Raw genomic sequence first — 27,971 nt, forward strand, 5'->3', positions numbered from 1 at the left:
ATACGTGAATATCTTCTATCGTTCCCAATGAGGAAGGATTGATTCCCACACTGGTTCAGATATGATCTCGTGCTTCTCCTTTAAGAGGAGCTTTCCCAGAGCATAGATGTAACAATTGGAATTTATCTCCTACCGCAAGATACAACTACTTGTTTGTTTTACTATCTTGGAGAGTTAATTACTCCCTACTCCAAGATACTAGCCTAAGCTATGTTGGTGATAAAGAGCCCTAGAAATAAAAAGATTACTAGATAGATTTTACTTTAAGCGTTATTTTTATTGGTTTTTTCTTAATCCAAAAGGTGCGGAGATGAAACTTATGGTGTGAAGACTCGACTCCAAATCACTAAAAAATGCACTTAAGATGATAATAAATCTTTTCCCTTCAATGAATTTATAGCTAAGAAAGAGTTGAGAATGCAAATGCTTGTAAAAACAAATTTTTCATTAACAAACAAATCAAAAGAAGAGCTTTTTGTCTTTTCCAATACACTAAAAAACGAGACAACTAGTTATGCTCACGAAAATTTCGCTTTCTTTTCAAACACTCAAATACTACAAAAACAAACTTTTTCAAAAGAGATTTTTATTTTTATAAAACACTCAAAACTATGGAAAAATCTAATCTTGAGATCTATAAATTCTAAAAACTATTTGAAGTAAAAGCTTACAAGATTTCTTTTCAAGGATGTTTTCCTTAGCTATAAGCAAACTAAGGACTAATTTGTCCAGAATCACAATTCATTCTAAAAACAACCAATTTTTGTTTTCTTTTCTAAAAATGAAATCCAAAACTTTTAACACAAGTCCTTTCGAAGTTTCGCAAAGAGAAAAACAAGATCGATTCCTTAACAAAGGCAGATTTTGCAAATGGTCAGACTCATAAGAAGGCCAGTAAAAACCAAGGTGGTCTGAGGCTTCTAAGCTTTGAGCTACTACAAGACCAAAATGAAAATCAAGCCCGACAACCAAAACTTCTTGGAATTTCACCTAAAACCCTAATGCCAATGGAATTAACCTAAGAAAAGTTCCTGACAAGTCACGTGCAGATCTGGGCAGAGGTTAAAAACACATTAACAAATCCTAAGCCGACTGAAAGAGAAAATCTTAAGTTTTTCAAAATTTTGACAGGGTCCGCATGCTCCCAGTTTACCCAGGTGCGGGACCGCTCTGTGTGTAAAGAAAAAGTGCGGATAGGTCCGCACTGTGTTACAAGCAAAGGGTGCGGTCCTCTCCCAAAAGCATGAAAAACAAAAAATAATTCAAGATTAACTAAACCTACCCAATCCCACACACATCAAGCCAAAAACAAAAACAAAAACACAGTTTCTCAAGTCAAAGTAAAATCAAAGGAAAAATAAAAAATTCAAGTCCCCAGTGGAGTCACCATTTTGTCGGCCCGGATAAGTCGTTCTTGCGAACAAGACCGACCTCCCTAGTATTTAATGATATCTAGCGACAAACAAACCAAACAGATTCTATCTTTCTCTAAATATGCAATTTCTAGATAAAGGAAAACAAGTGTTTTAGGCCTACCTTGGGTCCAGTGCAAGTTTGTGGAAGCCACACTCCATTGATCCAAATGAGCTCCCTTGTAAAGAATCTGCAAACACAAACAAGCACACACATTAAATAGCACCTGAAAAGCCAATATAATAAAGCATACTTATCATGATGATCAAGGAATTCATGAAACAAATCACATAAGACAATTTGTTGAGAAAAATGAATCTGATTGTATTAACTTTAATCAAGGAAGAACTTTACAACCTTGGTGCCTTGATGTTTTACAAGCTCCTCCTAGGGTCCAGCAAGAATCTCCTCTACTTTGACAAGTTTCACTCTCTTCCCAATGAAGCCAAAAGGTATGTAATCTCTCCTCTCAAGCTTAATTAGGAAGTCTCAATTCCAACAACATTTACCCTAAAAAGTGTTCAGATTCTAACCTCCCTAGCAACCAGCCCAATGCCTTAATTTATAGTGCAATGGAGGGAAGTTACTAGGTTCACCTTCAAAGGGATAAAGCCTTGCTTCAAAGGGATAAGCTCCTCTCATCAAGGGATTAGCTCCTTCAGTTTTGGGATGCATGAACCACCTAGGAGCGAACCATCCACGTCAAGATTCCTTCTAGAATCATCCAGAATTAACCACAAGTGAGTTTTTAAGAATAAACTTGTGCCTTTTTTACTTTCACAGGGGTCCGCATCCACTCCTTTAGAGACAGAGCGGACAGGTCCACAGGTAACATGAACAAGGGGTGCAGGACCGCAGGCAATAGTGAGAGAAAGTGCGGAACTAGAGCTTTATTGATTTTTAAGGTCTTTCTCTCATTTTCAAAGCTTGACATGAAGAGCTGAGGTTTGAGACTTGCTAAGGAGGATAATATGAATGATGATAGACCCATATTGACTGCAAATAGTCATGGTGACAATATTTTGTGTAACAAGAGGTATTTTGACTTCATAATTTGGTTCCATAGACCATAATTGCACACTATTCTCCAAAGGTTTTTAAGAAGAAAAGGCAAGTTGAAAGAGGTTATGTCCGTGAGTCCCCAACAGCCTTTTTAGACTGTAACATTGAGGATCTCTATATTGGCAAGATGAACTTTGCGTTTTGGTTGTGTGCCAACCCATATGAAACTTGAGATACTAGCATTGAGATTACAAGAAACTCCTTTGGGAAGTCTGAATATGTGCATCCAGTAGATGGGAATGTTGTGTAGTACAAACTTGATAAGAATGAGATGCCCTCCCAAAGAGATCCAATGGTGAGACCACTGTTTTAGTCACTTACCAATTTTGTTAAGAAGCCAATTCCAATCCTTTCTTTTGTAGCCATTCGGCTTTAGGAAGAAGCCCAAGTAAGTGAAACCATCATCCAAGTGAGTGACTTTTACAGGTTTCAAAGTAAAGAATCTTCACCGTTCCATTTTTGAAATCCATGGCGCCGTGGCGATTTGTACCAAGGACATTGGGATTCAGGTAAGGAAACCTAGAGTGTTTTCTCATAGGAAAATTAGTTGTTCTATCAGCCTTTTGTGTATTAGATATTTATTATCGTTGTACAGTTAGTGGAGGCCAAAATATTGGAAACTGCACAGTATAAAGCTGTGAATGGAATGGGTGGAATTGAAAAGAAAAAAACACAACAGTATGTGTTTATCTACCCATGTTTACACTTCTTTATACAGATTAAAAAAAAAAAATTGTTTATCTACCATGTTTACACTTTTTTCTAGAGATTAAGAAAAAAACCACTGAATGGCAGGTAGGATGAATGGTCATTTAAAATCTTTGTCGTTGCTGACTTGGGAGTTTCAAAAATAGTGGTTGACTGAATATTTTGTTGAACCACCATGGTCTTGTGAAAATCTATGAAGGAACCATTATTTATGCAAACTATGTAATATTAATGTATATAAGTCACCAATTGTGTGAGTATTTGACTTGCCTCACAAGGAAAAATGGGCATATTGGGGTCCCAGTTATTATGTTTGATTCGAAAATCTAAGCACTCACTTTCATATGAAATTGTATTTCTGCTCTTTAAAAACTGCAGAAATAGTCATACGGCCATTGTAACTCAAACATGTGTTGAATTGCCATTTGAATATACAATTTCTATATTTGGAAGTCCCTGGTGAATGCTACCAGATCCTGCGCTTCTAGAGTATTCTATTCTCTGTAGAAACTATACTTTGCCCATCGTAGGACCTTCTCAACAACGTATATTTATAAGCAGCTCATAGGATTCATTGTTAATTACTCGCAAAAGCATAAAGTGTCAGCAAAATCTAGGGAAATTGGTACAATGGATTTCCAAAAAAAACGGGTGAACAACAAAGCATTGGATAAAAAAAAGCAACTACCAAAATTAGGGTGCATTCTATAGTTTGGTTATATATCAAACACAAATTGGAAGTGCCTTTTTTTTCATTTTTAGTAGTAAATCAATAGATCATCCAAATCAGATGGAATTTATCTTCTCAACATCCAAGGAGTTGAAATAGAGATCCAAATATGAAAGAATTGGTAGCTTCCTAGATCTGTAGAATTAAGCCTTGAAAATTTGTTGTTTGAGTGATAAAGATTGGCAAATTGATTAGGTCAATGGAAGAAGCTGCTAGAGGATTGTTTTGCTCCAATATTCAATATTTTCAATTCATTTAGTGAACCAAGATATGAGGCAGAGAACCCATGAATTGATTTTAGCCTTCAGTCCATTAGAGCAACTTGAGGCAATAAACCGATCTGGGAAGGTAAGCAGCTAGAAAAATGGTTTATAAGGAGTGAGATTCACACGATAATCCAACATATCCCTCATATAATGTATTCAGCCTTTGTAGTTAATGGAGTACATTACATACAAATTAACTTAAGGAAATATTTTTTTGTTTACTTTTTTGACAAAATATAGTTACATTTCAAAAGAATCTCTTAGATAAAAATAATGTTAAAAAAAATGACAATAGGACAATAACAAGATAACAAGACATTTTTCAATCGTAACTTGACACCACAAATTTTGAGCCAATCTTCATGGGAGACCATGATTGCTGAGCTAGCTTACTGGATTAGTTCTAGGCCAATACCAAAACAATTTGGTAGGGTGTTTCGTTTTGAGTCAACAATTTTCAAAGATGCTATTATGTATGTCTTATTGGGTCGGCAAGTTGGTTGGTCATCGTCGGACCCGAGATGAGTTGGGCCTCTAAAAATAGTGGTTGATTGAATTCTTACAATTGGCCTTTAATGTGTTTTTTTCTTCTACCTTCCAATTTGTGTGGGAACACTCATTATTACTCAATTTTTCTTTTTTTGTTTATTTAGAAAGAAGTAATTCAAAAGGAAAAATATAGGAAAATATTTATTGTATGTTAAAAATGTAGTGTTTTTAGTTAGCATCTATATAGGTATTTGTGAGTGAGAAGGTGGGTAGGGAATGCATAAGGGATATAAAATATATAATATTATGTGATGTGCTTTTTGCTTCCACCTCCCAATTTGTGTTGAAATACCTATTATTATTCAAAATTTTACTTGGAGCTTTCTTTTTCTTTGCCATTTTCACTACTAAAAACCCACCTTACTGGTACATGCATTGATTTGTTTCAAAGTTATGACATAAGAATGGCAACATTTGAGTGTAGATAAGGGGCATTGTGTGAGTAGTTGTCTTGCGGTAGAAGGAAAAGGGGCATTGTGGGCTTAGTTACCATGTTCCATATGAAAACCTAAGCAACTAGATCTAGTTTAAGGTTTAGCTTGATCAAGTAAGGCAAAGTTAGTTTCTCATTTTAACAACGCTTCATCAAGGGTTCTTTATAAAATTAAAGTTAGAATTTGCATAAATGTGAGTGAGTAGATAGTCAATAGGATCCATTATAATCGAATATTGTATAGTTAAATTACTCGCAAAAGCATAAAGCATCGGCCAAATCTAAGGAGTTTGGCACAGAGGATCTGTAAAAACCGAGTGAACAACAAACATGGCTACTACATTTTCGAACTCCAAAGATTAAGGTGAACTCTATATGTTTATTATATATCATATGGAAATTGAAGTGCCTCCGTTTTTAAATCACCTAAGTTAGATGGAATTTGTCTTGTCCACATCCAAGCAGTTGAAATAGAGATCCCAATATGTAAGAATTGGTAGCTTCCTCAAACTTTTTTATTTGAGTGGTAGAGATTTGTAAATTGTTTCCATAATATATGCCAATGAACAATATGTTGGAGGATTGTTTAGCTCCATTATTCAAATTTTTCAATTCATTTAGTGAACTGAGCTATGAGTTAGAGGGCCCATGAATTGATTTTAACCTTCCATCCATTAGAGAAATTTGAGTAAAAAACTCTATCTCCAAAGGAAAACTATTAGAAAAATGGTTTATAAGGAGTTCAATCCATCCCTTACAATTTTCACCAATCCATAGTTTTGTAGGGTATATATCCCTCGCACAATGTATTATTCAACCTTTGTGGAAAATGAATTACATTGCATTTGAAGTAACTAAAGGAAGTATCCCCTTTGCTAAAAAAATAAGTTGCATTTAAAAGAAATAGCTTAGATAAAAATAATGGAAAAAGGGACAATAACAATATTTTTTTTTTCAATATTAACGCAAGCTAGCTTATTGTATTGGTCTTAGGCGAAGACTAGGACCAATAAGGTTTTTTTGTTTCAAGTCAACCATTTTCAAAGATGGTATTGTGTTTTATTGGGTTGTCCGTAACTTTGGTTGGTATTTGTTGGTCCTCTAAGGAGGATTCTAAATGATGTTTGTCCTTGTATAGAAAGAAAAATGAGGTTATAGATTTTATGGTTATAATAAATAATTTTGATGCTTTTGAAATTTACATTTTTAATGGTATTATAATGTTTATTTATAAGGACTAATTAAAAAGGAATAATATAGGAAAATATATGTTGTATGGTAAAATTTTTTAGTGTTTTTAGTGGTTAGTATTTAATTAGGTATTTGTGGGTGGTGGGTAGCCAATGAATAAGCCATATAAAACATGTAATATTATTTGAATTTTTTTTTAACCAAAACTTTATTGAGCGTCTTTCTATTTTCTTCTTTTCTCTCTGCCTTCTTTATTATTTAAAACCCGCCATTCTCATTGGTCCATTGCATTGATTTGTTCTAGAGCTATGACACAAGAATAACAACAATTGAGTGTGATAAAGGGGTCTATTGTTGTTAGCAAACCACAAATGACCAACTACATAATTGATATTCTCCCCTCTTCATTGACAACCCTAGCATTGAGGTAATCATTCTCTTCAAAATATTTTGAGTTCTTATTACTATCTTGATTGCAATTGTTTTTAAATGAAGGATGCTTCAACTTATTGTTGTTTTAATAAAATAGGCAAATATGGATGGTATTGTGTGGGTCTTTTTAATTTTTTTTTCTCTTTTCTCCAATAGATGTTAACTAATATGGTTAGTTGGATAGGTTAAAAATAAGGCCCCCCCCCCGTTGGGAACTTCTCACTCAATCAAAAGTGATGAGAGATCAATCCCTCTTAAGACTACTTGGCTAGATTTAACTGTTGTTCCCTCACATTTATGCACTTGACGAAAAATCTTATTGGTTGTGCCTTCTTTGACCTTTATCATTTCACTAGAAGGCTTCTTTGACCTCAAAAAATTAGTTGATGGGCTTGATCTCGTTCCTCCCATTCATTGTATAAAGCAGTTGAATGTTAATTGGATGGTTGAGAAGAAAATATATTATGTTTGTTGAGTTGGGGTCAATGTTATTCATTCACTAAATTAGGTGGATGGGTTCATTTATAACTTGTTGAAGTGATGGCATAACAATCACCCAAGCATAGAAAGAAAGATCAATCCCAATGCTTTATCCCCCTGTCGTCTCTTAGCCTGAGTGACATTGTCAATATAAAATTGCCTCTAGCTTATCATATAGAGAAGAAATTTAACCTTTCTACTCATGAATAAGTTATTATTTTTTATTTCCTCCTTTTGAGCTTTATTCAATAGCTTGGGTGATATCATTGCACAATACTATAACTAATATTTCGAAATGGATGTCGACCAAACTTGTCATTGGAAAGAAAGAGCGGCCAAATTGGCATGTTCAAGCCTTCATGATAGATGATTCTACTGCTGAAATTGAACCATTAAGATGATGTGTTTATTCTTTTTATAAGAGAAAAAATATTATTAATGTATATTCTCTCTAAAATTTATGTTATTCCAGGTCTTCAATCAGGTGTATAATATTATTATGTGTGTGGCATGTTTGTCGTGCATGGTTGGAGAATGTTAGAAATAAAGTCCAAGTAAGGGAAAACCAAATCTGCATTTTTTGTGCTTTAAGAGAAGTTATGCGCACATGTCAAAATGATGAATTTGTAAGAAAGACATTTGAAAATTTGTTTTAAGAATTTAGTGAACATAAAGAGTTTTTGGAATATTTTAAAACCACTTGGTTAGTCAACAACAAAATATGCAAGTTTCTTGTAAGTGGTTTTAATGACTCTATTTTTCATGTCATATGTATGGTTGTTAATGCATAGCTAATAAATTTCTTTCTACAAATATGTGAGCAAAAGCGTACATAAATTTTCCACGCTCCAATCAAGATACAAACAATGCAATTAAATCCTACCACTGGTATATCAAGGAAATGTACCTAAGTGAGAAGAACAATGCATGCCATAGACGGGTTGATTGGTTAATTTATGTGTTGTTAACAAAGGTTGTATTATATTACAATCATATGCAACATTTAAAAGAAGTTGGTTTTGTACGACCCAGAAAAGTTGAGGAACAATTGAATTCATTCAAGTGTCGAATTAACCAAATCTCAAATGAAGATTGTGTGCCTGATGAAAAGAGTAACGATGATTATTGAGTTCATAGCCAAAATAAGGAAACCCATGATATTTTCTATAATGTAATTTTTGCAGCAATTTCAATTTGGAAATGCACTTGGGAGTGCTAAGAGTGGCAAGAGTGACTTGTAGACCCATTTTCTAGATCAATGATGATGCCATTTTTCCATTATGTCATCTATATTGGCAGAACTTTCATTATCCATGTTGGTAATGAAGATCCATTTTGCAGAAAAGCAAAATTTATAGTTGAACCAATTTTGAATAAAAATACATGAATTTGGACTTGTGTATATAACAATGTCTTAATTGACTTTTAAATTCATGATGTGGATTTGATGTTATATTCTATAAATGTTACATTACTTTTGATAAATGTAGTGAGAATGGATTTATTTATTTTTATTTAGAAATTATCAAATCTACAAGTTACTTATATATTTATATCTTACTCGATGTTGCATGCATGGACTAACATATCATTACCATGGAACTTTGCTTAGTGATAAAAATAGATGTCTCATGTACATGAAGTGTATATATGTGTGTGTGTGTGTAAATTTAGATTTATTTTAATTTTGAATTTATAAAAAAGATGACTAAAGTTCTGAAGTACAATATACATGGCTTATAATAAAATTTGCAAAAATCGATAAAGGTTTGAGCCTTACCATTTCAATACTAGCATTTAAGGACGAAACTTTATTTTGTAAGTTGCTCCAATATAATTTAAGATATATATATATATATATATATCTATATATATATTCATTTATTTTTATTTCTTTTTCTTTTTCTTTTTGTTTTATATATATTTTAACAATTCCTTTATTTATCTATGGTGGGAATAAGAGAATAAGAGCACAAAAAGTATGTATGGTGAGAATACAAAAAATAAATATGCATGCATAGTGAGAGTGCACCAAAGAAAATGTACACATGTAAAAACACAAAACATGCATGGTAAGTGGTAGCTCTAGAATTTATTTGATTTTTTTCTTTTGAACTTGAGGATAAATATAATGGTGAGTGTTGTAATTGTGATAAGAAACAAAATGGGTTGCTCTAGAAAGTTTTGTCACTCGTAACACAAACTATCTTAACACAAAATCAAATTGAATTGGTCCAACTTTTATTATAAATACTTTTTTAATTTATTATTGTTAATTTTTTTTTGTATATTTCAAATTTATTGATGTACTTATTTTGCCTTAATTGTTAATGCAACAATTAACAATTAACACAACCATATCATGCAAATATCAAACAAGTTATCCGTAAGTATCAAGCACATCATCTTTAGATATCGAACATGTCATCTTTAAATATCTAACAATTCATCCTTATTAAATTGCCACAATAAAAAGATAATCGTAAGATTTTATATCTTGATCTTTTATCGATCTTCATAAGCCATAAGTAAGTTATTATGCAAGTAATTATGACAAAACTAAGTTGTTTTATAAGAGAAAACTAAGTTTTCCATCTTCCATTATTTTTTTCCAATACTATAAGTGAAGTTAAATCTATGATCAATATCAACTCCAAAAGATTTAAATGAAAGAAAAATACTATCATGTACAAAATAAAGATCGCATACACTAACTAAATCATAGTTTTAGAAATAACCTTATATTAAATTTTCCTAAAACAATATAGCTTTAAATTTTGTTTTTTTAAGGCAAACCAATTTATATAGGACAATTCTAATTTGGTGGCAAGACAATTTTAATTAGGTTTGAAAAAAAAAACAAAAAATTCAAAATAAAATGTATGAAAAATTAGGAGAGAAAAAACATCAAATAATTTAATTCAAAATTTATAAAAGGATAGCTAGTAAATCGAAGATATACAAAAAAAAAAAAATTAATAAATGAATATTAGATTATTTAAATCAAACTAAATATTATCTAATTTATTTTATTATTGTAATTAATTTTCAATTATTAAAATTAGTTTTTAAATAATGTAATGATTGTTGATTTTCTTTCATATTAATATTTTATTTTAAAAAAATGCTTTCTATTGATAATAAGAGAAAGTACATTAACGGAGAGGAAATCTCACTGATTTCTTGTGAAAGATAAATCAACAACCAAGCACTGTATCTAATGCATTTGATCTCTAATATGTAATAGGATACATTATAGAGAGATGAAAACTGTAGAGAGTTGTCTGGTTACAATGATCATAAAATAGAGGTATTTTGCACAGAAAGGGAACAGAGTGCAAGCTGTACAATAAAATGCCAGAAGTTAGATCAAAATATACCCCGACCTATGATAAGTTCCAGAGGCAAAAAACTTGAATTTTATCTTAGAAGTGTTCGAGTTGCATCCTTCTTTGGAGAGGCAATCCACTTCACCATTTTCACTCCAATAAATGTGTGTTATGGAGATAGAGTGGAACTCCATGAGCAGGGTTTTGATTATGCATTTTCGGGTGTTGAGATTAGGAGAGTCTAGGGAGCCTCGGTCGTTTGCCTAGTTGATGATAGATTTGGAGTCTCCAAAAACTATATAAATTCTAATGTCAAGTCAAGAAGCGCAGTGTAGGCCCGTCCAAAGAGCTAGTAATTCAACACACTTATTAGTTCCAATTCCACAGTGCCAGTGAAACCTATAGAAACTCACAGGTCCTAAATGGATGGCCATGCCACAACCACAAATGTCAAAAGAGGAGGCCCCGTCAAAGAAGTCGAATAGGTAAGAGGGCCAGATGTTTTGAGGAGGAGAGGGATATTTAGAGACTGATGACTTAAATGGAGAGTAATGAAGATAGAAAGAGAATATTTTACAACTAATTTTCAAGATGTCGGGATTCATATGCTTAAAGATGAGAGAATTTCTAGAGCGCCAAATCCATCAGATGACAAAGAAGGCTAGCATTTTGTGTTGAGGGTGATCCAGAGTCCAACTGCCAAGACAAGAGACAATGTCAAAGGAGTCCCAGTCTGTAGGGGAGTTTGTAAGTTGTAGTGCATGTGTCCAGATAGAAAATGGGAAATGGAGGAAGAGGTGGTTGATGTCCTCTCCAACCGATAAGAAAATGAATCATATTCTCGGGCCCCGGTAGCCTCTCTTGCAGAGTATTTCCTGGGTTATAATCTAGTTGTGTGCCACCAACCAGGAGAAACACTTGTTTTTGAGAGAAAAATTCCATTTCCAACACTGAGCCAATGAAGAGAGGAGTGATATATTCCTTGAAGGTTGGAAGATTATCTGATATGCTTCATTTATGATTAACTTTCTCTGTTCTAAGCCACTGAACTAGATAAACTTGTTTGCCTTTGTGGATAGCACAATCCGAGAGAGTTTAAGATTTGAAATGTATGTTGACCATTCTCGAATCAGAGGGACTAAAATTTATAGCTATGTATGTCTTTCCAATGTGTAGTTGTAGGAGAGGAGAGATATTCATTTTCTATTTCATTCATCACAAAAGGCCTTGATTTTGCAAAAAAAATAATGAGAGCAGGGGATAATATATGTGGACATGTTAAGCCTGAGAGGGGGTCCAAGCCAATCTTTGGAGTGGATCCCATACCAACATCTCATTTTAGGTTCCCAAAAAACTAGTGATTAGTGAGTAGGAGGTTGCACCATGAAATCGAGTAGTTGGGAGGGTGCAGGGAACCAACACGAAGCCATTCGATGAGATCTTTGTTCTAGAGGTATTTTGACTTGATAATTTGTTTCCATAGACCATCATTGCAATAATACTCTCCAAAGGTTTTTAAGAAACAAAGCCAAGTTGAAAGAGGTTTTGCTTAAGAGTCCCCAACAACCTTTTATGATCGTAAGGTTGAGGATCTCTAAATTGGAAATATGAAATTTGCGTTTTGGTTGTGTCCCAACCCATGTGAAACTTGAGATGCTGGCGTTGAGATTACAAAAAACTCCTTTTGGAGGTCTGAATATGTGCATCCAGTAGCTGGGAATGTTGTGTAGTACAAACTTGATAAGAATGAGATGCTCTCCAAAAGAGATCCAACGATGAGACCACTTTTTTAGTCGCTTACCAATTCTGTTAAGAAGCCAATCCCAATCCTTGCTTTTATATCCATCTGGCTTTAGAAAGAAGCCCAAGTAAGTAAAACCATTATCCAAATGAGTGACTTTTACCCTCGAAGATATTGCCAATCTCCTTGGTTCGGTCTGCATCAGGTTCACTCGAGATCAGATTGGACTTTAATTGGTTCATGAGAAGGCTCAAGGTGAGTCCAAAATCAGAGAGGGTATTGAAGAGAACCTTCCATTCAAAAGAGTCTGATTTTCCAATTGTAATTAGTTCGTCCACAAACATTAGATGGTATAGGGAGACCCTATTAATGATTCTGGATCCATATATGAGACCATTATCATGAGCATGAGCTAGTTTTCTAGACAAACCATCAATAATGATGAGGAACATTAAAGGAGACAAATTGCAGCCTTGTCTGAGTCCTATGGAGATTGTGAAAAAATATGTGGGTGAGTCATTTATTATTATTGCAAGGAAGGTAGTCTTAATGCGTGCTTTTATCCAATTTATCATAGTGAACCCAAGACAATTTTTTTGTAGGATCATTTAGAGTAGTTCTCAATCGGCACAGTCAAAAGCCTTGGAAAGATCAATATTCATGAGGTAGGAGTCTAGATGGTAGGTCTTGATAGAATGAATTCATTCCTGTGCGATTACTACAACATCATGGATATGTCGATGCTATAGGAAGCCAAACTATTAAGCATAAATATGTTTTGACAAAAACAAATTGAGTCGGTTTGCGATGGTTTTCAAGATCAGTTTGTAGATAGTGTTGCACAAAGAGAAGGGGCGATAATCAGAGAAGGTGCTAGAGTGAGGGACCTTCGGGATCAGGGTGATGAACATAGTGTTTGTAGCATTGGAGACTAAACCAAGGCTACGTGATTCCTCCACCATCTCAGTGAGATCAATAATCATGATTTCTTGAAAATGAATGAACAGTTGCATTGTCTAGCCATTTGGACACGGACATTTTCCTTGGGAAATTTATTTTAAGATTGAAAGAACTTCATCTTGTGTAATGGGGTGGTCCATTTTCCTAATGTCCCCCATGCTAGGTGAAAAAGGAAATAGGTCGCATGTTCCCGCTGCTTGTTTAGTGGGACTTGTTCCTGGGAGCAGAATATGTTGCAAAAGTGTCTCATTGCCTCCCTTTTGATTTCCTACTGTGTTGAAATTTGTTCACTTGATTCTGATTTGATTCTCCATATAGAGTTTCTTTGTTGCCTCATTTTGATTTGTTTATGGAAAAACTTGTTGTTCTTATCTCCTTCCTCGACCCGCATAATATGACTATTTTGTTGCATTTCTTCACTATGTCTTATCAAGATTTATGATCTGCGAATCTCTAGTTGTAGGACCTCTTGTTTTATGGGTTCAGAGAAGTAAGATAGGTTAGAAGTGTCCTCCAGTTTTTTAACCTGATGTTAAATCTAGATTAACTCTCTAGTTAGATCCCTTTTCTTCTTCTGAGCCCATAGTCTGAACCTTTCTTTTAGAGCTCTCAATTTAAAATTGATCTTATCCATTTTCTAGGAGCCATGGTCTCCAAAAGGTGTCTGCCATAAGGTTTGGACAAGGACGATGAAGTCCGACTCCTTCAGCCATAAGTGCTTAAATTTGAAAGGTGGAGTTTTTGGTTGTTGTCCCCCAAGATCATTTTAGCAAAATGGGAAAATGATTTGAGATTTTGATTTAGAGGATTGTCAAATTCAATTCCTATAATTTTTTGACAGTCAATTATTGTACATAGAATCAGTGAAGTTGTTTTGCAATTCCTTATGGGCCCCATTGCCAATTTTTCCATGTGGGTCCAATAGGGCTTGGTTTGATGTCTTGGAGGCTTTTCTGATTGAATAATTTCTTGAAGAATGTCCCCAAAGAGTCAGGCCTATAGTGGGAAACCCATATTTCTGAAGAATTAGTGAAGTTGAAATCCCCAACTAGCATCAATGAGTTGAGCTCAAGGAAACCATTGTGATTCGTGTTGTTCCATAACACCTTTCTATTTGAGTAGGGTGCATATATATTAATGATTTGAAGCGGATTTTGGATCCTCTTCAACCCCTCATGATGAGTAAACCCACTATTGTGTTGAAAGCCTTAAATTTCTAGGTTTCTGGATTTCACATTGTTTCCATTCACCTAGATAATCTAGTTGCAGTGATTGCACATATATTCCAATTTGGACAATCCTGCAGTAAGTATCCCCACATCCTATCTTTGCTATTCATTGTTTCTTGTAGTAGAACAATTCAATATTGTGAATGCCAATTAGGATTTTTAGGAATCGTCTTCTCAGGGATCTTCATTTTTGCTATGACCCCAGACCCCTAACATTCAGTGACATTATGGTCATGTTCGGGGGGATTTGCTCAAGGACCCGAATTTTTCGGGTAATAAGATCCCAGTCAGTTTGGGAGGATGAAGGGGCACTGATTTATGCAATGTTGACTAGAGACTGTTGAAATTGTTCCAATAGATTGAATGGGGCAATGGTGTAGTTTGATATTTTTTTGAGTTTGGAACCTTTCTTCCATCGAATGGTGACATTTTTATGGGAAGCACAATAGGGATGGGAGTCATCCAAATCAAAGAAAGATTTTTTAATTGTTAGTGGTTCTAGAGAGAATCGCGTCTCCCGAACTAGGACTTCTAGCTCCGCGTCTTCTGAGAAAGGGGAGAATGTTCAACCAGAGGGAACCCCAAATTTGATAGGGGAAGAGAAAAATTGATCAACAGGTGATTAAGTCATTATTGGGGACACATATTTCCTTTCAAGATTCACTATATGGGGGGGGGGGGGGGGGGGGGGCATGGTATTGTGTTTGAGGGTGCTGATAGGGGCTTATGTATGATTGATGAGGAAGATTTGATGATTGGGTTACGAAGTGTAATTGGGGGTATAGTTTGGGGGTTTGAGATAAAGCTATGGATGTTGTTAGAGATGAGGGATGTAATAGAGGGTGTGGGGCAAGGGATCGTTAGAATGTTATTATTGGGGGAAGGTTGAGAGGAGTGATTGTTTAGTGGCGAGGTGGAGAGTGTAATTGGATTGCTTCTTAGAGGAGGGGATTTTGGATGGAGAGAGACATTTGAATTGATATTTGCAAAAGGGAGAGTATTCATCCTATCATTTAGAATAGTGGAATGAGCCAGAATGTATTCTCATCTCTCAACGACATAGGTGGAGTCCACATATCGAGCAACTCTCGAGTGGCTATCTGTTCAGTATGTCATCAAAGGTCCCGTGCCATGACAACAGAGGAATCAAAATGGAATGGACCAACAATCTAACTTTTTTTTCTCTATGAGCATGGACCCCAATATAATTCAATTTATGCAAGAAGTCCCCATAAATTTCTGCTAATTTTTAGATTTTTAGTTTTTAACTAATATGTTGAGAAACTTGACACCATGCTAAACATCTTCAAAATCTGCAGTTTTTCGTATTGGTTCAATTCAAAAAATTCTAGTAATTATGATGTGCATTAGTTGGTTTCGTAAATATAACAATATCAAAGTAGAGTCTGTCTAGATTGTTGCAACACTTTTTTTTTTTCAAAAACGCCAGGTTAACAAAGAATACACTAGTGCCAAAAAACATGAATTTTTATGAATCCCTTGGTTTTTAAAAAACACACAGTAAAGAATTACTAAGTTGACATATCAAATGTGAATAAAAAATTTCCAATAAGTAATAGAAAGCTAAAATTTCTGACAAGTTTCTTTTTATTGTAAAATGAATTTCTAAACATAAAAATTGTAACCCAACTTCACATTTTCACCCAAGGAATTTAGAAAATGGAGGAAAATAGACATGAATGGGATGTAGCTATCAAAGGCACCAAGCAAGTGTTCACTTGTCTTGTTGATGATTGTGTTGGGATCTTGATTCAATATAAATTATCTGGCCTTAATCACCATCGTGTTATCATACACAATATCCCTCCAATTCCTCCATGTCAAAGATGTTGGGTAAGAGATGCAAATGCTAAATGCGTTGCCAAATCAACAAGTGTAGTTAAAATGAAAAATGAAAAAATACAATATGATTTAGATGCAAGGTTATGTCGTGCACGCCAACAAGCATATAAAACATTTGTCAATGTAGAAATTGTTTTAGTTGTAAGTATTTATTGGTATTTATGTGCATATGCTTTTCAATAATATAAATTTATTGTGAAAAAATTCATTGTTGGGATCGAATTCTACCTCGTAGACGTATGCCACAATGAAGTGCATAGATAATGTTTTAAAACGGAAAGTAAGGATGAAGGTCACTGATGATGTAGGGGAAGAAGGATTAGATGGTCATACCCATATATTAAAACTTGATGAAACTAATAATAACAATGACTACATAGTTCAGTGCATTTTTTTGCATGTATTACTTTTCAAGACATTTTAACATTAAATTGTATTTACTTTTATTATAAATTGTATACTAATTTTCCATTGTTATTGATATGCATAGCCTAATCACCAAAATTCCCTGGAGAGATCTCCACATAGTTTGGTTTCTAAATATAGATCCATAGACTTGGATATACAACAAACTTCCAGCTACCAACCATTATGACGCTCACCAAGATTTCAAGGGGTTATTGGGCCAGTAATTTTTTAATCCATATAACTTATTCCACAAAAGCATTAATATATAAATTGGTATGTTTTACTATAACGATGGGATGAGAAATGGATGTTCTATATTTTATATTGTTATCTTTGATTTGTTTTGATTATATATATTTAATTTTTTTAAATCTATATGTTGTTTCTTATTTATGGTGCAGGTGTTGCCTTTGGAACCAGTGCAATCAATGAAAACCCCACAAGATGGTCAAAGTCTGCAGGTGTTGCCTTTAGAACCAGTGGAATCAATGAAAACCCCACAAGATGGTCAAAGTCTTAAGAAAGATGGAAATGAAATGGTTCAAATGCTACAACCATCTTCACATCTAATGTCATATTGCAAAATAAGTTTATATTTATTTATTGATTCGTAAATTGTCATGGATATTCCGCTAGACAGTTCGTCACAACATATATGATAATAATATATTAAAATTCTGAATTTCTACACTATTACAGTTTTATTAAAACTCTATATTTGTAAATTTAACTGTAATTAGTGTATGCACGCAAATGAAAATTATGCAAAAAAATAGATAACAACAAAATAACCTCACACACACGTTGATTATCACGTCCACCAACATATATGTTAAAAGGTCTTTTGGGAGATGTATATTCATTACTATGAACATTAGATTATACATAGATATAAGTATGTGACTCAAATAGAATTAAATGTAAAAATATGATAAAATTATAACAATATAAATGATCTAGATTGGATCATTATATTGTTTTTCATCCATCTCGATGCATTCGAAGTGGAAAAAGTGGAGGAATCAGCTCATGCGACTGTTTTTACTGGCGAGATCCCTTTTGGCGAAACAGTGTCTGAAACATTCTAGGAGAGTTTTGAGGCATCAAACAAAATTTTTTGGGGTTTAAAACTTTGTCACTTTAGCCCCAAACTTTTCTATGCTATTCTACACACAAATATTTCCAATGACGCAAGAAGCACATCAATCAGAGTCTGTATGCAAAGGTTATGCCACTTAGAAGTTGACCTTCTAGTTTTCACACCTATAATTCGGGAGGATGCCACGTCAACCCCCATTATTCATAGAAAAGGGACTAGCCAGGTGTTTGTGATTTAAAAGAATCTAGAAGAGTCTATATTGTAACTCTCGTTAAGAGTTGATGTAGTCAAACTTAACCATTAGTAGGCTATCAGGTTATCTTATAATCGGGCCACTAGGAGGAAGAGGCATTCCATCCTTTCGAGAACATTTTGTTTCATAACTAAGCAAAGGTAGCCAAGAGGGATAGGAGGTAGAGAACACAGGGAGGGTTTGTGCACTGTAGCAGCCTACGAGCCACAAGACTAACTTCTTTGTACTTGCAACAAATTTATAGACAGAGAAAGAGAGTGAAGCAACCTCACCTTCCAGGTGGGTTTTCTCCCAAAAGGGTTTCCCAAAGCATATCTTGTGTCCCTTATAAATGAACATGTAAACAATAGTGATGTTAAAACCATCATAAAAACACTTTCAAATAAGAATCAATATTCATATCTATTTCTTTCTTGTTAATCATAAATGAGCCATGTTGTTCCTATTATTTACAATGGAAATTTAAAGAATAAACCATGTTGTTTCATGAGCTATGTATAATTTTTTTTATTTTTTTTATCTCCAAGTGATCCAAAAATGATTAGCATGCAAACATAACATGAGTTATTAAAGTATGACAATAATAATTATAATATTGTTTAATTGTAGGTCCAAGATGCTCATCAATAGCCTATGGAGAATCGAAAGAGATAGGCCCATTTTGATTAAATAAGAGAAGCGTCGGTCTGCACTTGAATCCTTTCACATGAAATAAATGTAAGTTATTGAAATCATGTTAGGAAATTGACCCACTTTTTGGAATGATGAGTACTATGGAATGATGAGTATTAGAAATATTAATTTTTTGATAATAGATTTTAGGAATATTTCAAAATTAAATATATAATCTTCACCTTGTTATATTGTTCGTTCACATAACCATTCGTTTGGGTAAATTAAAAAATTAGCAGTGGCCAATTTACTTTTTCTGGAGTCTCTTGCTGGAGTGGGATATTCTTATACAAACACGAGCTCAAATTTAAAAGACACTGGAGACAAACGAACTGGTATTTTTATCCATCTACTTAGTTATATAAAGTTATTGCAAAAATACATTGATCATAATTATATATTTTCCTCCTTTTCCAATCAACTAGTTTGAAAGGTTTCCTCAGTATAAACATGAAATTGTATTTTACTGGCGAGAGCTATGCAAGTGAGGAGTCACTTTAAATTAGGAGCGGGGCATGGCTTTGATATGGGTGACAATAGACAAAAATCTTGAAATTCTGAATTAAAATGTAAAATCTTGAAATAATACAAATTTAATTATTGTAAAATGTTGTCTACCTTAGTCTTTAATCATCAAATTAAAGTGGATGACAGAATTTTAAAGTGCCAGTGGAAAACACAAAATTTTTATTGTATTTATCTGAGATAATTGGGAACAATAATTCAAAATTCCCTATGTTTTCAAATATAAAATTCATGTTAAAAATTCTTAATTTGTTTGTTTATACAGGACATTATGTCCCACGACTTACTAAAAAAATATATAAGTACAACAAAGGAAAGTTTAAACCATTTATAAATATGAAAATATTCATGGTAAACCCTTCTTTCTATAGTTTTAGTTTCTATTAATGCAAATGATTTAGATACACATTTACATATGTAAAAGAATAATATTATTGAAGGTGAGAAATGTAGTTATGGACAATTATTATGACAACTTGGCAACTGTAACAATTATACTTATCGTAATATTACTAGGAATTGCAATTTTAGAATGCAATACAATTCAACTGACTGTGATCATGGTAAACCTCGACTTCAATATTTTTTTTTTTAACTTATATGTACTCCAATATGGAAATACACCTTGTTAATACTTTCATCACTATGTATAATTTGTTGTTTCTTTTCTTTTTGTAATTACTGAGACATTATAAAAATAAGACCGTGCCATGTATGACCCTGAAATTGTTTTCATGAAGAGTTTCCCGGTTCCCAAATTTGAAGGATGGCAAGTAAAACTAGTAAAAATGGCTTTGATATGGGTGACAATAAACAAAATCTTGAGGAGCAAGAAGGGTAGAATTGAGGAGTTTGTAATACATACACAACAATTAGAATATACAAGAGTTGAAATACATATAGGGACAAAGAAATAGATTATTGGTAAGGTTTAACCTTTTCGAGAGGCAATAAAGTTTTCAATTAAGATTTTTGAATGTGGTTATTTTATCCAATAATTCAACTTCTCCCAAATTCTGATGCATAATGAGTTCGAAACACCTATATTGGATTATTGAAAGTTCGTTCTGTAAATAAATACCAATGTTCATTAATTTGGCCCTGTGTGTTAATTTATTGCACCAAAAAAATTAAAAATAATAATAATTTACACATTTTCAAAAAAAATATTGTTTGATTTCTAGAAAAATTGAACCAATAAAAATACCAAGAAAATATGCCAATGGTTACACTACATTACTAATTTATCATCATTAATATGGCAAACCATTCGAGTATTCTGCATGGGATATGGAAAACCATGCGAACAACAATATAAAAATATGAATTAAGCGACAACCTTAAATGTATGCACATAAAACAATGTGATCTTAATACTTTGTTATTTAGTGTTTATTGTTTACTAACTCTCAAGGTCTTGCACAAATAAGCAGGCATGACCACATAAAAAATGGAAGCTTTTCTTAATGGTTAGTTTGTGAGAAAATTACTTGTGACTTGGGCGTGCGAAGTATTGGATAGACTAACACAAGAAATTTCCACTCACGCCCTCTACGAATCTTTTATGTTGGTACTAAATTTTCGTTCACAACGAATTACACTCCTGCTCTCTGCTCAACAGGGCACGCTCCAGTTACTACTTGACATGGATGAGAGTCGAGGTGTCATCGAGATCCAAAAGGTTAGATGGGTGAGTTAATTCAACAGTAACTTGGCTTAATTGAACATTGTTCCCCATCCCTCGAACAACTAGTCGTCGTCCCATCTACAACTAGCAAGTCACATCCGTCAGAAATCTAGACACCGGAAAATTCACTGAAGTAATCGGGGAATGTAAAAGCTTCATCCATGGTATACATCACCATGCCCATGCATTAAGCTAATGATTGGATTAGTGCACGACCCTTAAGAATTGCTTTCATATATGGCCTCTTGTTTGAGTTTTCTCATTTTCTGGTGGGTCGTATATCACTAATGCTATGAAAACTTATGTGCATTTGTTCTTTTGAGTTTCTACAACAAGATGTGCTTAATTACATTGCAATATGACATGATATCGAGGTCTGAGCTTGCTGTGTTTTAATTCTTACATGAGCTTGGGGTCTCAACTAGCTATGTTTTAATGAGATCTAGATTTCTGTATTTTCCCAACTTAGCTATTTGATATTATTTTTTTTAAATTTGAAAATTATATTCCAATCTGACATGATCTTGGGGTCTGAGTTGGTTGTGTTTTAATTCTTACATGATCTCGGGGTCTCAGCTCACTGTGTTTTAATGAGATCTATATTTGTCTATATGCCCAATTTAGTTATTTGATTTTTACTTTTTTTTTTTCATTTGAAAATATAATTTTCAATAAAAAATTGTTTTTTCTATTGTTTATAATATAATTTTATAAAAAATGTATTTTTAAATTATTTGTAATATAATTTTAATATATATATTTTTTCACTCTTCAAAAATGCTCAAATTATACTTGAGTACAATTCAAAATTATAATTTCAACAATTTTCTCATAAATTTAAACAAAATCCACAAACAAAAACCATCAAATAGTTAAACTAATCTATTCAACATCATTTTCAAATTTAGAGAGCACCCTCGCACCCTCACAACAAGGCTAGATAGCTAGCGTTCCCTGCTGCTTAGTTTAATTAATAAACTTGGAAAGATATGAACTAGCTATCAAATTTTAACAAGGGATACAATGTACCTACTCTGGCTTAGTTTAAATATAGTTAAAATTAGAGTCAAAAACAATAAAAAAAATACAACTTTATATTAATAAAAATTACAATTGGAAGTTGTCTTTAAGTGCAACTTTCTGGAGTTTTCGGCGGATTTTTGGTCAGAATTCGGCAAAACAAATTGTGTCCAAATCTTTACTTTTGTTGTTTAAACTAGATTTTTTACTGGATATATCATTTCAAGCCTTCAAAAACCCCTTGGACACTTCGATTGTGAAGAATTCACTAGTAAAATTTTTGATTCAATGAATCCCTCCCAGATTCTAAACAAATTAGATCGGAAAACTTTTCAAAAAGTCGCACTTAAAAACTACTCACAATTAAAATAGCAAGGAAATTGACCATTGCATTATATAATGCGACATGCTTGCACTTTTACGCATTCTTAGTTTATATATATGCGTAGTCTAACTTATGGATGGAATAGATTTTTTCACTGAAATTTGACAAAATAATTTCAATAAAGAATGTGATTTTTGTTATTTAAAATGTTTTTTTGAATGCATAAATAGATTCAACACCCTGAAACCCCCTCGTGACACTCAAATTCTACATATTAAACAACCTAAACCTAAGTTTTTAAAAATCTCTGTTGGATTTTAGTTAAAATTAAATAGAAAAAATGTCCCAAAAAGACGACTTCTTCTATAAGTTATATTGCATATACATATATGCAAGTAGAGGATAATTATTAATGTACACATTAATAACACTCTACTTTGCAATGAGATGATTATTAAAAATATTATCAACAACATGTAGTTACGTTCATATGTGGTATGGTAATGGTGTTTGTCCAATTAACTTATTAATGTGGCACAAGCTATGCGAAAAGTCATTGTCAATGAGATTTATTGCTTGAATGATTTTATACACAACTTTATTATTGATAAAATTATATCAAACATTCATTATACATTTATATACAAAATTATATTTACGCTGATAGGCGCCTCTTCTTGAAAATGGTGAGCCCAACCTTCATCTACCCTTTTTGTCCTGCGATGACATATGTCCCGTGGTGTGTGAAAGACATTTATTCTCAGTTGTGAACTTTCCCCATGTTGCATGATTGTGGTCTCCACATATTTCTATGCCAATAGATTTCTAGTGTCTTCAACAATCCGTTGTTGCCTTTCTCATCCTTTGCTTGTGTCATAGTAGGGAAAAGAGAAAAAAAAAAATTATTATAAACAACAGAAAAGCCCCCAAACTGATGCGGACGATGTTCTGTGCCTGCTTCTAGAAACAATACCTCCAAGTTTTTCTATTGGCTAGGCTAAATCATCCATGACCTTTATGAACGCTACCTAGGTTTGATCCTAGATGATTCTCATGGATAAAATCTCTTCGTAACGCAAACAAGATCTAGAAGATTGCCAATAAAACGTAGCTACATAATAGTAGTTGGACACGCAGAGGCTCTTGCATTCATCCAAGCTTGCTTGACGCAGACACAAATACCTGCTTGAAAATAATTGATTCCTCATAGCTGCATCAATATCGTAAGGGACACAGTAGTTGGGAAAGAGAAATATACCATTGAAGAAATCGATGAAGAAATTATTTTCTACTGTCAATCTCAATGAGGTATGCAAATAAAGCTTTATGTTCGTGTTGAGCTCCATTATGATATATCGGAAGCCTTCTGGAAATTGGAGAAAACCATGATAGAGAACTCGTACAACATCCCCATACGGGGCCAGGGTTCGTTGGATCAGAGGGTCCAATTTCAAATTCAATGGTTGACCTTGGGTGCTTATCTTTCCATTGACTCGAATATAACCTACAATCAAGTTATGTTGATGACAAAGATTGCTTCAGGTTTTTGTCATGAATTTTTGTGTTCTATTTTTCTCTGATCGGGATTTGAACAATTTGCATAACAATCCATAGTTTGAGTTGTTGGATCCTCCTGGAATTAGAGTAAGCTAAACTGTATGATTATAACTAAAATTGTGAGGCTGAATAAACTTTTGTCATGTTGATCATCGTTAAAATTGTAAAATTCAAATTAAATGTTCCATCTAAGTTGATAAAAGAATTAATCATTAATTATTAATTTTATATAATTTAAATATTGTACGAATTCTTCCAAAACAATGAATTTAAATAATTAAATTTAATTATAGATTAAAATATTTATTTTAAAATTAAAATCCACAAAATTCCCCCCAAAAAAATCATAACACCCAATTCGATTGATTTAATAAACACCTATCGTTATATTTCCTAAACATATTAAGCTCCAAAACACCATATGGTAAAAGCTGCGACACGAGTGTATCCAGGGGATTCTCAAAACTCTGTCAGAGTAGCCCGCCAATTCGATTATATATCAAGAGATTCCCCTTGGAACTTAGCATCACGTGGTAAATGATTGTAACATTTATAGACCAAATAAAGAATTCGTCCTCACCTTTTAGCACCAATTTTTTATCCTATTGACAACCAATTTTGTAGTCCATGACACTGGCCTGTTCTTTTTGCCATCCAGACGACCGATTTTTTGTACAAAAGTTTACAATGGAAGAGAAAAAACTTTACATCCACGGAATGGAATTTAACGCTGAATTGACCTCCCTTGCTCTCGAGGATCATTGGAGAGGCAATGTTGGTTGCACTAACTATAAAGTTATCACCTTGCAATTTTTTTTTATTTTTACTTTTATTTTTATTTTTAATTGTAATTTTAATATTAATATTTCAAAAGATTTAAACATTATATTTATTTATATAAAAATATAATTTCAATAATTAAACTGATAGGCTTCTCTTCTTGAAAATGGTCAGGCTAATTTTCATCACATCTTTTATGCTCATGCTCACTGGGCATGGTGTGCATGACTTCCATGATATTCCTACACCCTAATCGTTGTTCCACCGATGAAAGAGAAGAAATAGAAGAAGCTCAAAGCTTCTCTACTTTCAATGTTATAACAATCATCATGGCGGTTTATTTTCTCGCCTGCAACATCACTAGAAATCACATAATTGTTCTCTCACACATTTTTGTGGGTTCTTGCTCGTAATTCTTGCAACACCTCTAGTTGTTTCTATGAAGCTTTTCATTAGAGAAATGTATTCCAGACACGAGCAATTGATCCCATCAGTGGTTGAAACTGACTCGAAGAATTTGAGCATGTTAATTTCATTGCCTATAAAATTCACGACCATAGATGACTACCTTGCTCAGTGTAGAGCTTCTCGCAGTTAGCCTTAGTGTAAAATCCAATTCAAAATCTAGTAACTAAGTCTTAACATTATGCTTTTATGAACTTTCAAAATTGCAATTTAAAAAAATTGTAATTTTGGAAAAAAATGAAATTATTGTTTTCTATGCAACAATGTATCAACCACCCTCTAATACCCTTTTCTGAACATTAAATTGTCCGTGGATCCACTCTCCATAGGGACTCTATTAAATTGGTAAGGCATATATCCATTTGTTCTATTTATTCATGTTACATAGATTTACAGAGTGAACCAATGGCCATTTTCCTTGAATACTGAACCCACAATAGTGGACCACTTTCATCCACCTAAGAGACCTCTAGTGCTTATAAAACCCTATTAGGCCAATACCAATTATAACAATCTTTCCTTCTCATGTTTGATTTCTACGAAAATTACCAATTCAATGAAATTATAGATTGAAATAATCTTACTGTAGCCCTTTTATTTGTAAGTCACTGGTGTGACCTGCTAAGCCATCGAACTATTGTGGGTGTTTTATTTGAACCCTAAGCTTTGTCTTCCACTGTGATAACGTGGTTATTTTCCTTCCCACTGAACGAAAAATGTGAATATTTTGATAATCCAAGGATTTTAGGATTGACTAAGCTTCTCTTGGGATTTCAGGATGTTTAGCAAGCCATGCTTTGTTGGTTGGAGCTCTGAGTTTTGCTAGCTCAAAGTAAAAATATCATTTTTTTTCTTTCTGGGATATAGGTGATTTTAGAAGTTATGGACAAATGATTCTTTTTGTTTTCGAAGTGCAACAAACCACTGAACACAAGGATCTTCTGTTTAGCTTTTGTTTAGCTAAGCTTTTAGAATAGAGTGCACTATTCCATTGAAATCACCCAGAACTTGCACCCGATCTCAACGGTTATTCCTTTCTCTAAGGGAATTGAACCTTGGTGGGTGGCATCACATCCCACCACCTTGATCATCAAACTCCAACCCCATTGAGAGCAATAGAATTTTGCAAATAATATGATGTTTTTTTAGATTCCATTTTCATCGAGAGTTCATGTGCGTTCATAAATTTTCACCCAGTTTACCAATTTCCATTGATGTGATAATTGTTCATAAAATGCTCAATGGGAAAAAAGGTTTAGCACCATTATACAATGTTGATAAATGTTGAGTGGTTATAAGTTTGAAAACTTTGATTTGTTTGTCTCTGTATTTTTCTGAACTTATATTCTTCTCAACATTCATTAAATAGATTTAATGTCCAGCTTGAATTGAACTTCAGGTTCAATATAAGCGGTTTCTTGAAGAGGATCTACAACATACATGTGGTTTTTGTGGTTGATTCCACTGGGAGGAACTAATGGGAGTCTCTAATTTGCATGCTTGTAGAAGCAATTCTGAACAAGAAACAGATTTATGAAGTCAATGGAAATCCCATAAAGAAACACAAGGGATTTCTGTCCTTCAGATTTGTAGATTACAATTGTACAATAGAGTATTACAGGGCACCATTTCTAGTTTTCCAGGGCTGCCCACCTAGAGGAGTTCCTCATGAGGTATAAACCACGCTGATAGTCGACACCCTAGATTATACTTCACATCTCTGGTCTAATGGGGATGTGCTCATCTTCAACATAGGACACTGGTGGAACTATGGAAATACAATTAAAGGGTATGTATGGTTTTTGATATTTCATTTTTGAGGATAAAAAAACCATGTAAGTTTAAGGAATGTAATTTTTTGACAAAAGTTTTTTGTAGGGGTTGTTATTTCCAAGAGGGAAATACAGTGGACATGAAGATGGATGTCGAAACCACACTCTAGAGAGTAATGAAGACATGGGTTGAATGGTTTCTCCAACATGTCAAATCTGAGAAAGCCCATCTATTTTGCGTAGCTATGCTCCTATTCACTACAAATAATTTTGGCCTCACTAGTCCATGTCAAATGCTTTCAATTCATAGGATGAAACATCTATGTACTAGATGTGAGAAAAGAAAATAGAACAATTCTTCTATGTGATTTTTATTTTGAATTGGTCACAATCTCATGACTCAAATATCGCAACATGCTTTCCTCTTAAATGGTAGGATTTGAATATTTTTAAGGGTATACTTGTATTTAAAAGCTTAATCTCATATATGTGTCTTTAAACATCTTAAAATTCATAGGAGGGTCCTGGAAAACTAGAGGGAAGTGGCATAAGGAAACTTGGATAGAGTTTATTTCTACTTGGTTTCAATGGGAGCCAGTATGTAACCAGATCATGTTTGAAGCAATCAGACAACTCAATGGCAAGAAGAATGTGCAATCATTAAACATAACATATTTGATTGAATTTAGAAAGGATGGTCATTCCTCATTATACTATTTCGGGAATGCGCAGGGATTAGATCCACTCCACAAGAAAGATTGCAACCATTGGTGTCTACCCGGTGTCTCGGATACATGAAATCATCTTCTTTATGGTTACCTGCTTTCCAGTGGATATGAAATAGATATGAGCACATTAATTAAAAATGGATAACATTATTGAGTAACCTACATTTCTGGATGGTGCAAAATTTGTTTCCCTGGTACCGCAACCCACAAAATGGGAGGTGGATTGTTAAATTAATTTCATAAACAACAAAAATATCTACTGATAAGAGTTCCTTTTACTTAACACATGCCCCA

General features: G+C 33.5%; 1 pseudogene; it reads left to right on the forward strand.

The window, feature by feature from the left end:
• The first annotated feature begins 2,943 nt into the window (after positions 1 to 2,943).
• On the forward strand, positions 2,944 to 27,822 carry LOC149253285 (protein trichome birefringence-like 11; annotated as a pseudogene).
• Positions 27,823 to 27,971: the final 149 nt, after the last annotated feature.

This window comes from Pinus tabuliformis, chromosome 7 (assembly GCF_031772625.1).
Source record: "Pinus tabuliformis cultivar Carrire ecotype Pingquan chromosome 7, CPIR1, whole genome shotgun sequence".
Taxonomy (NCBI): domain Eukaryota; kingdom Viridiplantae; phylum Streptophyta; class Pinopsida; order Pinales; family Pinaceae; genus Pinus; species Pinus tabuliformis.